General features: G+C 36.5%; 1 protein-coding gene across 3 annotated transcripts in view; it reads left to right on the top strand.

Moving 5' to 3' along the window:
* The window catches only part of SLC34A2 (solute carrier family 34 member 2), a 231,225-nt gene that overhangs the window by 86,005 nt on the left and 131,974 nt on the right, over positions 1-13,246 (top strand). Inside the window, exon 2 of one of the 3 annotated variants that reach the window (XM_056802482.1) lies at positions 5,074-5,168. The exons of the other annotated variants lie outside the window; for them this stretch is intronic. The gene's annotated coding sequence lies outside the window, so the exon portion shown is untranslated. The remainder of the gene's footprint in view (positions 1-5,073; positions 5,169-13,246) is intronic. 3 annotated transcript variants of the gene reach the window in all.

The raw sequence follows: 13,246 nt of genomic DNA on the forward strand, positions 1-13,246 counted from the left end.
AGGCAGTGAAATGACAATATCAGGTGAGGCTCCTCAGCCACTTTCCTTATTTGGGAAAGTGAGAAATAGGAACAGGATGTCTGGTGATTTAGGGGGAGAATGTCTTAACCTTGGGGTTGCAACTTGTTAACCTTGCTGTTTGGGTTTGTAATTTGTTAATCTTGGTGTCACCAAATATCAGGACTATTCCAGTAGGAAAGTTACTTTGTAGTTAATCTCATCAGACCATTTTGATGGGGCAGGAGGTCTCTAGTTAATTTTATCAGAGAACCTAGGTGGGACTAGAGGTCTAAGAGTGTGGAGGCTTCCTTTAGAGGTGTTTTTTGAAATAGAAATGGGTGCTGTATTTTATTGGAAGCATTTTCTGCTTTTATAATTTGATTTTTAGGGTTCTTTTAAATTAACAATGTTCAGTTATCTTGACAGTTTCATTGATGTTGTTTTCTTAGTATTATATTATAATTCTTGGTATTGCATTGTTGGTATAAAGCCTAGTTGGTATAAAGGTCATAGTATACAATATTTTGGTAATGCGTTGTTATAGACTCTTCATTAATATTTCATTAAAATTTTTGTATTAATTAGGGACATTGGTCTATAATGTAAGTTATCTTATCTTTTCCCGGTTTAAATATCAAAACCATATTTCTATCATAGAAAGAATTACATATTTTTTCCTGCCATTATACATATTTCCTATATTTATATTATTTATTACTATTAGAATTCATTATCCTTTGAATATTTTAAATAATTAATTTGAAAATTCATCTAGTTGTAGTTTTTTTTCCTTTGAGAGTTTATGGCTTGTTTAATTCCTTTTTTCTGAACTTAGACTATTCCAATTCTAAATTTCTTCTTTTGTTCATCTAGAAATATTTGAAAAAAATATTCATCTATTCCATCTAAATTTGTTTTATTCCAAATTTTATAAAACCAATCAAAACAAGCATTTCCACATATAAAAAAAGAAGTTAGTACACAAATGAAACCACAAATCTCAGACATGTTTAGCTTACTTTTCTTCATATCTACATAATAAATCCCATCCACAAGTGTTCCAGCTCTTCCCCCAACCTCCTTGCATCTCAAAGCATATCCCCAAGGCAGGCAACATATACATATAAATTAAGTTTTTCATGTTTCACCTTTCAGTTCACTTTCTGGGGATAGCATTCACAGTTTATTCTTCCAGCATCAATTCTGTGACTGTGTATAATGTCCTCCTGGTTCTACTCATTTCACTGTTCATTATTTCATATTGTTCTTTCCAGTGAAAAAAAAATCAGTGTGTTCATCATTTCTTATGGTGAAGTGGCATTCCATCACAATCATATGTCACAATTTCTTCAGCCATTCCCCAACTGATGGGTATTCCCTCAGTTTCCAATTCTTTGTCACTGCTAAGAGAGCTGCTATAAATATTTTGGAACATATGAGTTCTTTTCCTCTTTCCCTGATTTCCTTAGGAAACAGATACTCAGCTTTATAACTCTGGGTGTAATTCCAAAAATATCTCCAAATAGTTAGACCCCCAACCACGTTCCTTCCAACATGCCACTTTGCCCTTTTGTTATTTTAGCCAGTCTGGCGGGTGTGAGGCAATTTCTTAGAATTGTTTTGGTTTGCATTTCTCTAATCAGTAGTGATTTGGAGTATTTAAAAAAATGCCTCTATGTGGCTTTGATTTCTTCATTTGAAAATTGTCTTTTCATATATTTTGCCCATTTGTAAATTAGAGGATGGCTTTTATTCTTATAAATTTGACAAAGTTATATATATTTTAGATATCAGACCTCTATCTGAGAGTATGTCTATTACCTCCTTCACCCCTTGCCCCAGTTTTCTGCTTTCTTTCTTAACTTGGCAGACTTTGGTTTATTTTTAGAAAAACTTTTCAATTTAATGTATTAAAAATTATCCATTTTACACTTCACAATGCCCTCTATATCTTGCTGACTCATAAATTTCTTCTTCTATCCATAAGTACCTATTCTAATGTACTTATGGTATTTCCTTTTATGTCTGGATCATGTATCCATTTCGATCTTATCTTAATGAGTGGTGTAAGATATTAGTCTATATCTAGTGTTTGCCAGATTAGTTCCAAGTTATCCCAGCAATTTTTATCAGCAGTGACTTCTTATGTCCCAAACCTGGATCTATGATTTTGTCAAATTCAAGAAAGAGTACTATAATCTTTTGTGACTGGTTTTTGTATGTCTGTTCTGTTCTTCTGATCTACCTTTCTATTTCTTAACCAGTAAGTTTTGATAATTACTGCTTTAAACTATGATTTAAAATATGGTACTTCTAAACCTTCATGTTTTTTTTCCCATTAATTTCTATGATATTCCTAATCTTTTGTTCTTGAAAATGAATTTTGTTACTTTTTCTAACTTGAAAAAGTTTTTTGGTAATTTAATTGGGATGGGACTGAATAGCTAGATTAGTTTAGGTAGGATTGTCATTTTAATTATATTAGTTCTGCCCACGAACAATTAATATTTCTCTAATTATTTAGATCTGATGTTATTTATGTAAAAAGTGTGTTATAATTATGCTCAGGTACTTTCTGTTTTGGTAGTAATACTTGCAGGTATTTTATTCTATTTGTATTATTTTAAATGGAGTATCTTTGTCAATAATATTTTAAAATGCTGATTTATATGTATTTTATTAATATTTTGCTAAAATTGATAGTTTGAAAACAAACTTTTTAGTTGAATTTCTAGGATTTTCCAAAAATAGCATCATGCCATTAGCAAACTGAGATAGTTTTATTACCCCTTTGCTTATTCTGATTCCTTTGATTGATTTTTCTTTTCTAATCACTATTGCTAGCATTTCTAATACTATGTTAAATAATATTGGTGATAACAGGCATCTTTGTTTCACTCCTGATCTTAATGGGAAGTTTTCTAGCTTCTCCCCATTACAGATGGCTTTAGCTAGTTCCTTTGTATCATTTTAAGAAAAAAAATCCATTTATATCTATGCTTTCCAGTGATTTTTAATAAGACTGTGTTGTATTTTGCTAAAGGCTTTTTCTGCATCTATTGATATAATTATATGGTTTTTAAATTACTTTTGTTATTGATATTATCAATTAGGTTGATAGTTTTCCTTATATTAAACCATCCCTGCATTCCTGGAATAAATTATATTTGGTCACAATGTATTATCTTTGTGACATATTGTTATAGGCCCCTAGCTTGTATTTTGTTTAGATTTTTGCATCCATATTCATTAATGAAATTAGCTCAGAATTTTCTTTCTCTGCTTTTATTCTTTCTAGTTTAGGTATCAGCACCATATTTATTTCATTAAAGTATTTGGTAAAACTCTTTTTTAACCTTTTATTTCAAATAATTTGTTTAATATTGGAATTAGATGATCCATAAATGTTTGCCAGAATTCATTTGAAAATCCATCTGGTCCTCAGGGTTTTTTTTTCTTTAGGAGGTATATTTAGAGCTTGTTCAATTTCTTTTTCTAAAATAGGTTTATTTAGGTATTCTATTTCTTGCTCTGATAGTCTAGACAGTTTATTTTTTGTATATTCTATTTCTCTTTCATTGTTAAATTTGTTTTCATATAATTGAGCAAAACAATTTCATCTATATTGGTGGTATATTTACCCTTTTCATCTTTAATGCTAGTGATTTGATTTTCTTCCCTCTCTTTTTAAAATTAAGTTAACCAATTGTTTATCAGTTTTGTTGATTTTTAAATAAAACTCCTAGATTTACTCATTAATTCACCCTTTTCATCTTTAATGCTAGTTATATGGTTTTCTTCTCTCTTTAAAAATTTAATTAACCAGGGGTAGCTGGGTAGCTCAGTGGATTGAGAGCCAGGACTAGAGATGGGAGATCCTAGGTTCAAGTCTGACCTCAGACACCTCCCAGCTGTGTGACCCTGGGAAAGTCACATTGCCTAGCCCTTACCACTCTTCTGCCTTGGAACTAATACACAGTATTGATCTCAAGACAGAAGGTAAGGGTTTTAAAAAAATTTTAATTAACCAATGGTTTATCAATTTTGTTCAGCTTTTATAATAAAACTAATTCCTAATTTACTTCTTAATTCAATGATTTTCTTACATTCAATCTTATTGATCTCACTTTTAATTTTTAGAATTTCTGCTTTGGCATTCATTATGGAATTTTAAATTTGTTCTTTTTCTAGTTTTTTTAATTGCATTACAAATTCATTGATCTTTTCTTTCTCTATTTTATTAATATAAGTACTTAGAGATATAAATTTTCCTCTATTTTTGTTGTATCTCATGGGTTTTGGTATGTTGCCTCATTATTATCTTTCTCTTTAATGAAATTATTTATTGTTTCAATAATTTGTTTTTTTAAACACATTCATTTTTTAAGATTAAGTTATTTAGCCTCCTTAACTTTTTGTTTCTGTGGTTCCTTATTATATACAAGTTATACATTCGATTGTACCACAGTGTATCAGTCTCTGAATACAACATTCTCCCAGTTCTGTTCCTCTCGCTCTGCATCACTTCCTGGAGGTTGTTCCAGTCTCCATGGAATTCCTCCACTTTATCATTCCTTTTAGCACAATAGAATTTCATCACCAACATATACCACAATTTGTTCAGCCATTCCCCAATTGAAGGGCATCACCTCATTATCCAATTTTTGGCCACCACAAAGAGTACAGCTATGAATATTCTTGTACAAGACTTTTTCCTTATTATCTCATAGCAGTGCTATGACTGGATCAAAGGGCAGATTTTTTTTTTAAACCCTTAACCTTCCTTCTTAGAATCACTACTATGTATTGGTTCCAAGGCATAAGAGTGATAGGGGCTAGGCTTACTTGTGAATTTTTTATGCCCTAGAACATTAGTTTTTGTAAAAGTGCTATGCACAACTGATATGATATTATGGGTTAAGTGTCTTGCCCAGGGCCACATAGTTAGGAAATATCTGAAGGCATATTTGAATTCAGGACTTCTCGTCTCTAGATTTGGCTCTTTATCCTCTGAACCACCTACCTGCTCCTATATTCTTTTTTAATGCCATGTATTTTATTTTATGTATTTAGGAACAACAGTCTGAGGAGTCTCATTTCATTTATAATGGGAAGGGAAGGAAAAGAATAAGAATTTGTGTAGCATCTACCCTGTGCCAGGCACTGTTGTAAGTACTTTATAAATATTATCTAACTTGATAATACTCTAATTTTAATTCTTTAACTGTTGTTTAATATTTTCTAGAAATTCCGGTAGAGCTTGTAGTAAATCCATCATTTTCTTTCAGGTATTTTCTTGTAGATATTATATAGTTTTTCTCTTTTCTGAGTTTGTGCCTTGAGTATCTGAGGCTTGATTTAAACAGGAAAATCAGTCTTTCTGACTCCTGGCTTAGTTCTCTATCCATTCTGCTACCTAGCTGCCCTTGGACTTCCCTGACTTGCCCCAGTTCTCAAACTGAAAAGCTTTTATAAGTTGAGTTTTGGGGCTTGACTCGCATTGATGATCGATCATGCACTGGAATAGTTCTCAAGGCTACATGGAGAAGGTAGGATTTAATCTGAGCTGAGGAGAATGCTGATGGCTTTTTTGTCTAGACGCCTTTCTAGTGCCCACAAGCTTGTGGCTCTCTGTGCAGACTGGGACTGGCAAAATATAACTATGGTACTTTCTTCTTGATCATGGTTTAATCTGAGCACTTTTTTCATCCTTGTTGGAATCACTATCTAGGCTGTCCTACTTTGTTCACTCTGCCATCTTCGAAAGAATTCTCTAGCAGATTATATTATGAAAAATAACTTAAAATAGGATAGTATGAGCAGCTAGATGGCCCAGTGGATAGAGTACCAGTCCTAGAGTCAGATGACCTGGGTTCATATCTGGCTTCAGATACTTCCTAGTTGTGTGATGCTGGGTAAACCACTCAATTCTGTTGATCAAGCCCTTGCCCTTTTGCCTTAGAGTTTTACTAAGACAGAAAGTAAAAGTAAAAAAATAAATAAATTAGGATAGGACAAAATTGAGGCAGCTAGGTGGAGTAGTAGATAGATAGAGCCCTGGGTGTGGAGTCAGGAAGACTCCAGCCTCAGAAACTTCCTATCTATTTTGACCTTGGGCAAATAACTTGATCTCTGTTTGCCACTAGAGAAGGAAATGGCAAAGCACTCCAGTTTCTCTGCCAAGAAAACTTTATGGAAGGGATTGGTGGTCCACAGGGGCACAAAGAATTGAAATGACTAAGCAACAACAACTACCACCACAACAAAGGGCAAAGTAATTCAGGACACAGATTTTAAGTGTTCCTTCTGGTTCTCAATCCTGGGATCCTGTAATGAAACAACTCAGGACCATGGATAGGATTTAATGATAAAGGGGACAATTGGGTCAGGTGGACCACACAGACTCTATGAAGCTTAAGGGCTGGCCATATATCTATAGAGCAGAAAGGCTGTGGTCTTCTTTTGAAGGATTGCAGGAAGACTCAGCCTTGTGTCTTCTACTATACCTGAGATTTTGTCATTGCACGTTTGTTCTTCTGAATTAATCAGAGTGATTTTTTAATGCTCATCTTTAATGGACTGGACATTATATTTAAGGCACCTAGCTGTCTCAACTTTGTCCTATCCTATTTTATTTTTTAAAACAATTCCTATTTTACAACAATACTTCTGGTTGAAGTAAAATTATATGGCTCAAAAGCTTACAAATAGCTTTCCTCATAACTTCATAACCATAACTAGGCAGTAATTATATAAGCATTGGGGTTCAGGAAAACAAAGTTCAAATTCCAGTTCTAACTAGTTAAGGACCTTAGATAAGACCCTTCACCATGCTGAGACACAGTTCCTAACGCCATAAAGAAAAGGGGTTTGACACTATGCTTTCTAAGGTCCTTTCAGCTTTGACATTCTGTGATTCCCATTTTGCATTTCATTAATGAGACATAAATTAGGCTAGATGACCTTACAGGACTTTTCTAATTCTGAGAGTCTGTGATTCCTGAGGGAGAGGCCCATGACTAATTAACTTTACTGGGTCACGGGGCAGTATATTTTGTGGCACTGAATAAAATGATTGATTAAAGGTACATGGTCAGAGAGGGTGGAGTTAAGAACTGTGAGTTTTCGTGGAAAAATGGGCTAGATATCACGTTATCAGATTGATAACTTTTCTCATATCTATTATGGAAAAGCCATAAAACCATATTCTCCAGATATCTGTTGACATAACTCAGTTTCCATCTAACTGATAAAGCTGGTTGTTTTTGCTAGTATTGCCAGCAAACTCCTATGACAATAATTGCTAGTCAAGGTTCTCCTTTAGGATCATTTACAATTAAGTTTATTGCTCCAGTGAGGAGTTTTACATCAAAGAAGTTATCCTGTCTGCTCTGATCTTAATCAAAAGTGAACTCTGCCTCATGTCCAGAAATTAGGGGTTGCCAGTCTCTCCTTGTATAGTTCTGGGCTGCCTAGTGGGGAAGGTGCTAGGTGAAAGCCTGTCTCTAAGACCAGACTTTTCTCAAACTCTGTGATATTTTTCTATATACCCGTCTTTTATTCAGATGAAAGTTGGTCAGTTAGCCATTTCTGTTTCCTAGGAGAAAGACATTAAGTAGATAAATGAAAATGGGTTCTTAGGTAGGGTATATAGGCTAGATTTGGAGTCAGAAGATATAGATTCAAGTTATTTCTCTGACATGTACATCTTTTGTGGCCATAGGCTAGACACATAATCTCTTAGCCTTACAAGCACATCTTATCGTTCAGTCTTTTAAGACTCTTTGTGACCCCCATTTGGGGTTTTCTTGGCAGATTTGTGCCATGGGAGAGGAAAATTTCCACACGAGGAATTTTTCACAGGCAAAAGCAGGTGAGAAGGAAAAAAAAAGGAAAAGAAAAGAGAAAGGGAGAATCCATATTTTGGACAACTGACATAGCGCAGAGACTGGCACATAATAAGAATTTAATAAGTGTTTATTGATTGAATTTGAGTTGCTAAATCACTGAAATACTTCTACTCCTAGGAATGCTACATAACAGTAGTATGTTTTAATGGTATTATCTTCTAATACCAATAATGATTATGGTTATATTCATATGCTGCTTTAATACTGATGACATCTTTTCCCATAGTCTCGCTCACTGATTATCCCATTGAGCAGATAGTGTAATTATTATTATTATTCCTGGTTTATAGATGGAAAAGTTGTAGTTCATCTTGTTGTGAGATAAATAATTATCAAGGAAACTGGTACATAATCCAATGGACATCATTATTATTCATTAGTATAGAACTTTATGCTTTTCAAATGCTGTGATAATTATGAATTTGTCCCTATAGCAGTCCTATTCTGTAGCTTATTAATATTATTCTCCCCTGGCACTAAAAGGGTAAATAGAAACAGTCAAGGAAGAAGTGGTAGAACTGGAATTAGAACCCTGGCTTTTCGACTCCTAGTAGACCACAGCATCCCCTGCCCCCAAATATGCCTGCTCCCATATACATGTATGCAGTTCCTTTCATTTAAGGAATTGAGAGATTTTTTGCAAATATTCATGACTCCCAACAGCAAACAGCATCATTTTGCCATGGGGAAGTTTAATCTAATTAAAATTTATGTGTGGCACTAGCAAGACGAGTTGGATGTCTCTGATTTTTACTAATCTGATCTAAATTTCTCCAGCTAAATTTCTTAATTTCTTTTGGGGGGAGGCAAGTGGGGCACTTTTTCAATTTTGATTTTACTGAGTCTAAGAATTGAGAAGGAAGTTTCCCAAGTATCTGACACCGAATATGTAGCTTCAGCAGCTTGTATGGTCCATCAGGCAGTCAATCAACAACATTTATGTCTTACTACCAGCAGGTCATATGATATGGGAAAAGCAGAAGTAATTTTCTCTCCTGCTGATCCAATGTTCATTAAGATATCTGAAACAGTAGAGGCTTTGTTAACAGCAGGTTTCATCTGATATAGCCATTTCCTAGAAAGATTAATGCTCTCTTAAATGGGGAGAGGAGGTGGAAATCCCTTCCAGGGATGAAACCAGAAGAACCATGGAAAATTATTTTTTTCCTCTAACTTCTGCCAATGTGTCTAGAGACAAGAATTTCTAGTTCTTACCTGAAACCTTGTGCATGCTGGGAAAGCAAGGGGTCTGTAGGGTAGTATTGTAGTTTCTTCTTGAACTCTTTTTTAAAAAATAACCCATACCTTCCGTCTTAGAGTCAATACTATGTATTGGCTCCAAGGCAGAAGAGTGGTAAGGGCTAGGCAATGGGGGTCAAGTGACTTGCCCAGGGTCACACAGCTGTGAAGTGTCTGAGGCCAGATTTGAACCTAGGACCTCCCATCTCTAGGTCTGATACAATTCACTGAGCCACCCAGATGCCCCTCTTCTTGAACTCTTTTTGAAGTAAGCAACTTAGACATCCCACAGACTGTAAACAAGGAGTCTAAGCTCTACTATTTATTTGGACTATGTTCTAAGCAGCAGTGTTGGATCTTAAAGGGTCTAATCAAAGAAAGTCAGAGTAGTCCCTACTTGAAAAAAGTAAACTAATCTAGTTGGGGAGAGAAGATAATCTCATCAAACACTTAAATAATTTGGTAAAGATAGCTTGTAAGTCAATGTCCAAAGTAGTGGTAAGGATAATTGTCCAAGGGGTTCAGAAGAGAGAGAGGTCAGCATGGACTAATGAAGGAGGTAGGGTTTGAGCTAGGTTGGAAAGGACACTTTAGATTAGTGAAGAGAAGGGGAGGATGAGTGAGGAATGGATGTGAGTAGGAAGGATCATTGAAACACAGTCAGGTATATCCTAAGTTGAAGTCAAATTCAGATTGGAAAGAAGATTGGAGAATTAGAACTAAAGAGCTGTCTGATCCAAATCCTTTGGTGCCTGCAGAGGTGAAGGTGATTAAGGTTCCACAGGTTATCAGCAGTAAAATGGGATTCAAACTCACGTGGTCTTTCCTCTGGAAAATGTTTCTATCCAGAAGGAGAAGTTGAGTTTGGATAGTGAGGGTTAGATTATATTGTTTAAGAATACCTTTTATATATTCTTTTTGAATTGTGGCTTTATGCTTAGCTCCAGATTCTGTTTCACCACCCCATGGCATATCTGTTGGTATAGTTATGCCTAGAATAATCTAAATTATATAAATCTATATCTAAATCTAAATCTATAGCTGGATAGGTGGGCAAAGGTTAAAAGATCCCTCTTAAGAGCAATGAATTTACAAGCTGAAAAATCTTTTATAGATCCTCAGTGCCCTCATTTTGTAGAAGTGGAAGCTGAAACTGATAGATTTGTCCAGGGTCAAACAAATGGTCCAGTGGGGATTTGAATCCAGTTCTTCTGAATTTCATTGCTCTTATGATATAGGTAAAAGAGAAATGGGTTTGGACCAGGCATGTGTATTGGCCACTAGTCTATGTATTCTTACTCACATTGTTCCCCCTTTTCTAAGCTTTGGTTTCTTCATCAGTAGAGATAATTTTTGCACAACCTACCTTGTGATGAGGTTATGAGAAAAGAATGTGGCCCTTGGTGCAACAGCCATAGAAGAGTGCCTTTTAGGAAGAAAATCCTCTTTGATCTCATTGACTTGGGAGTAAAGGGAGAGCTACTAGCAGATATACCTGTTGGGTAAATCCTATTTCTCATAGATTGGCCTTGCTTCAAGTAGACTATACCCTGAATAATGAGCCTCACAGACCCCCAAAGAAAGCCCTCAGGAGGGGAGTGGAGGCCACTTTGGTCAGAAAAGTCAAGGGCTTTTTTGGATGATATTTTGTGCTGGGTCTGACCTGGGCCAGTGTCTTGGGAAATGTGGAAGAGTCATGAAGGAAGAGAAAATTTTCATGCATGCAAGACAGAAAGTGAGGGACCTCATCTGCCAATCAAGGTGAACATTCCAAATGGAATGTTCCCAGGAAAGACAGTTGGAGAGTCAAGCCAGGCTGAAGGGGGAAGAAGTTCTGAACTGGACCCCTGTTAGCTTCTGTCTTAAGGCTGAAGGACCCTTTGGGGGGCTTCTGGAGCTAGGCTGAGAAGAAATTAACTTTTGTTGGTGGCTTAGAGTGTGAAGAACTAATTGTATATTTGAGATCTGAGTTTGAAGGAAGAAGAAAGAAGATTAAACAGTTGTCCTCCCATCTTCCTGACAAACTTTTGTGTCACAGTTGTGATAGGACTGACATTTTTTTCCAAAATCCTCCTAACTCTCTTTATAGACTAGGGACAACCCTAGCCCTCTCACCTCAATTTCCATCATTGTCCTTCCCAATAAACCTCCTTACTTGAGAAAGAGAACAAGAGTATCTTCTCTAAAGCTCACAGTTCACCTTTGAATTACTTAGAAGGGTGGCTGACTAACAGTGGGGAGGGGAAGGGAGGCAGGAGGGCGTGGGTGGAAAACTGGGAGATGAAGGGTGGAGGGTAGGAAATATCTTGCTCTATTAGCCATCAGTAGTGATTAGTAGGCAACCCCAGAGTATCCCCCCTAGTAATATCTCTCAGAAGTATCTCTTATCTCCATTACAACTAGGCACCCACAGGTTTCCCCTAGTATCCCTCTAGTCAAGCCAGAGTATCTCATTTATTACTCCTAGAAATATCTCCCACTGTATCCTTTCTAATACAGCAATGAGGAAATATGCCATCACTGAACCAAGTCAGTTCAATTGGTGGCTCAGTCGATAGAGAGTGTGACCCTGAGCAAGTCTCTTACCTCAATTTCCTAGCCCTTGGTTAGAACAAGTACTAAGTATTGATTCCAAGCAAGGGTTTAAAATAAAAAACCAAACACACTGAATTAGATCTCAAGAACTTCAGTATCTTGTAAGGAAAAACTAGACTAATTTGAATGGAGGCAGGAATACATTGCTCCTACTTCTGAGACCCTTCTCTTGCCAAGCAGGTCTGAAGCTTTCCCCCTGCCCAGATGGTGGGATACTGTACATACTGCTAACTCCGTTGTCCCCGTCCTTCCACTACCCCCTCCCGCCCCCCTCTCCCCTTTCCTCCGCATCGACTCCCCCTCCTTCATCGGCTACAGAGCACTGAGATATAGCTCTCTCTTGAGCGGGAGGGTCCTAATGGGACTTTACTGGGGAGAAATGACTAGATTGACAAAGAGTCCTTGCTCCTCTGCCTCTCAGCCCCACCCCGTGCCAGGATCCGATACTTCTCTTCCAAAACAAAACAAATAGCATTGTCTCCGAAGCAGGGCTCGGCTGGTGCCTCTCTAGTTCTTGGCCACGTCCCGGGAGTAATAGAGACAAACAGGAGGACGCAGGCGCTGGGACAAGGTCATCTCCTGGAACCTTCTACGGGACCGAGGCACTGGGGTAGAATAAGATCTTGTGGTGAGACTCCTTTTCAAAGGCTCATTCCTCAGCCTCTTTGCCAGAAAATCAATTGTTAAATTATTCATTGGCTCAGATCGGCTCATTCTGAAAGCAGTCTTCATTGCCAGCAATGTTTTATCAGAGTCGACATTATTCCAGTTATCAGAACAGATTAGGTTTATAATTTAGTACTTAATCTGCCCTCCAAACACCGTGATTTAGTAGATGTGGCTGTTCCCCTTGGGTATCTAGGGAATTGAAGGTCTTCTTGGTTCTTGTTCCCTCTTTAACTTATCAAGTGAATAAAACATGAAACTAATAAAATAGACTCATAAAAATGATACTCATTTTGGTTTACAGTTCTAATCCCTTAATTATCTCTGGCTCAGCGCTGCCCCAAATTTGCCTTTCCTATTTCATTTGAAAACAACGGCCGTATAGTCCTAGAATTTTATACCCAGAAAGCACATTAGAGATCTTTTAGTTTAACCTTCCCATTTTACAGATGAGGAAACTGAGATTTAGTAGGATGAAATAAGTACTTTGAGCTGATAGTAGAATCAGAATCCAAGTATCCTGACTCTTGTTTCCTCTCCCCGAAAAGCTTACTCACTGCATTTGAAGCTTTACCCTTGACCCCCTATTGCCATAAAATATTCATTTCCACTTAAATCATACCTGTAGAACAAATCTAGTCCACCAAGGAAAGCTTTCAGAGCCTATCCTTACTATAGTAAGAATCATATCTTTATTCCTGAATTATCATCCTGACAATGGTGACTAGGGGCATCTTTCCCAACCAGGAAAAACTGAAGAGTTTCAAAATGGAATGGAATAATAATTGACATATATTTCTTTGAAATGGCCTTTGCATATATTAACTCTTTTGAGC

This window comes from Monodelphis domestica, chromosome 6 (assembly GCF_027887165.1).
Source record: "Monodelphis domestica isolate mMonDom1 chromosome 6, mMonDom1.pri, whole genome shotgun sequence".
Lineage (NCBI taxonomy): Eukaryota > Metazoa > Chordata > Mammalia > Didelphimorphia > Didelphidae > Monodelphis > Monodelphis domestica.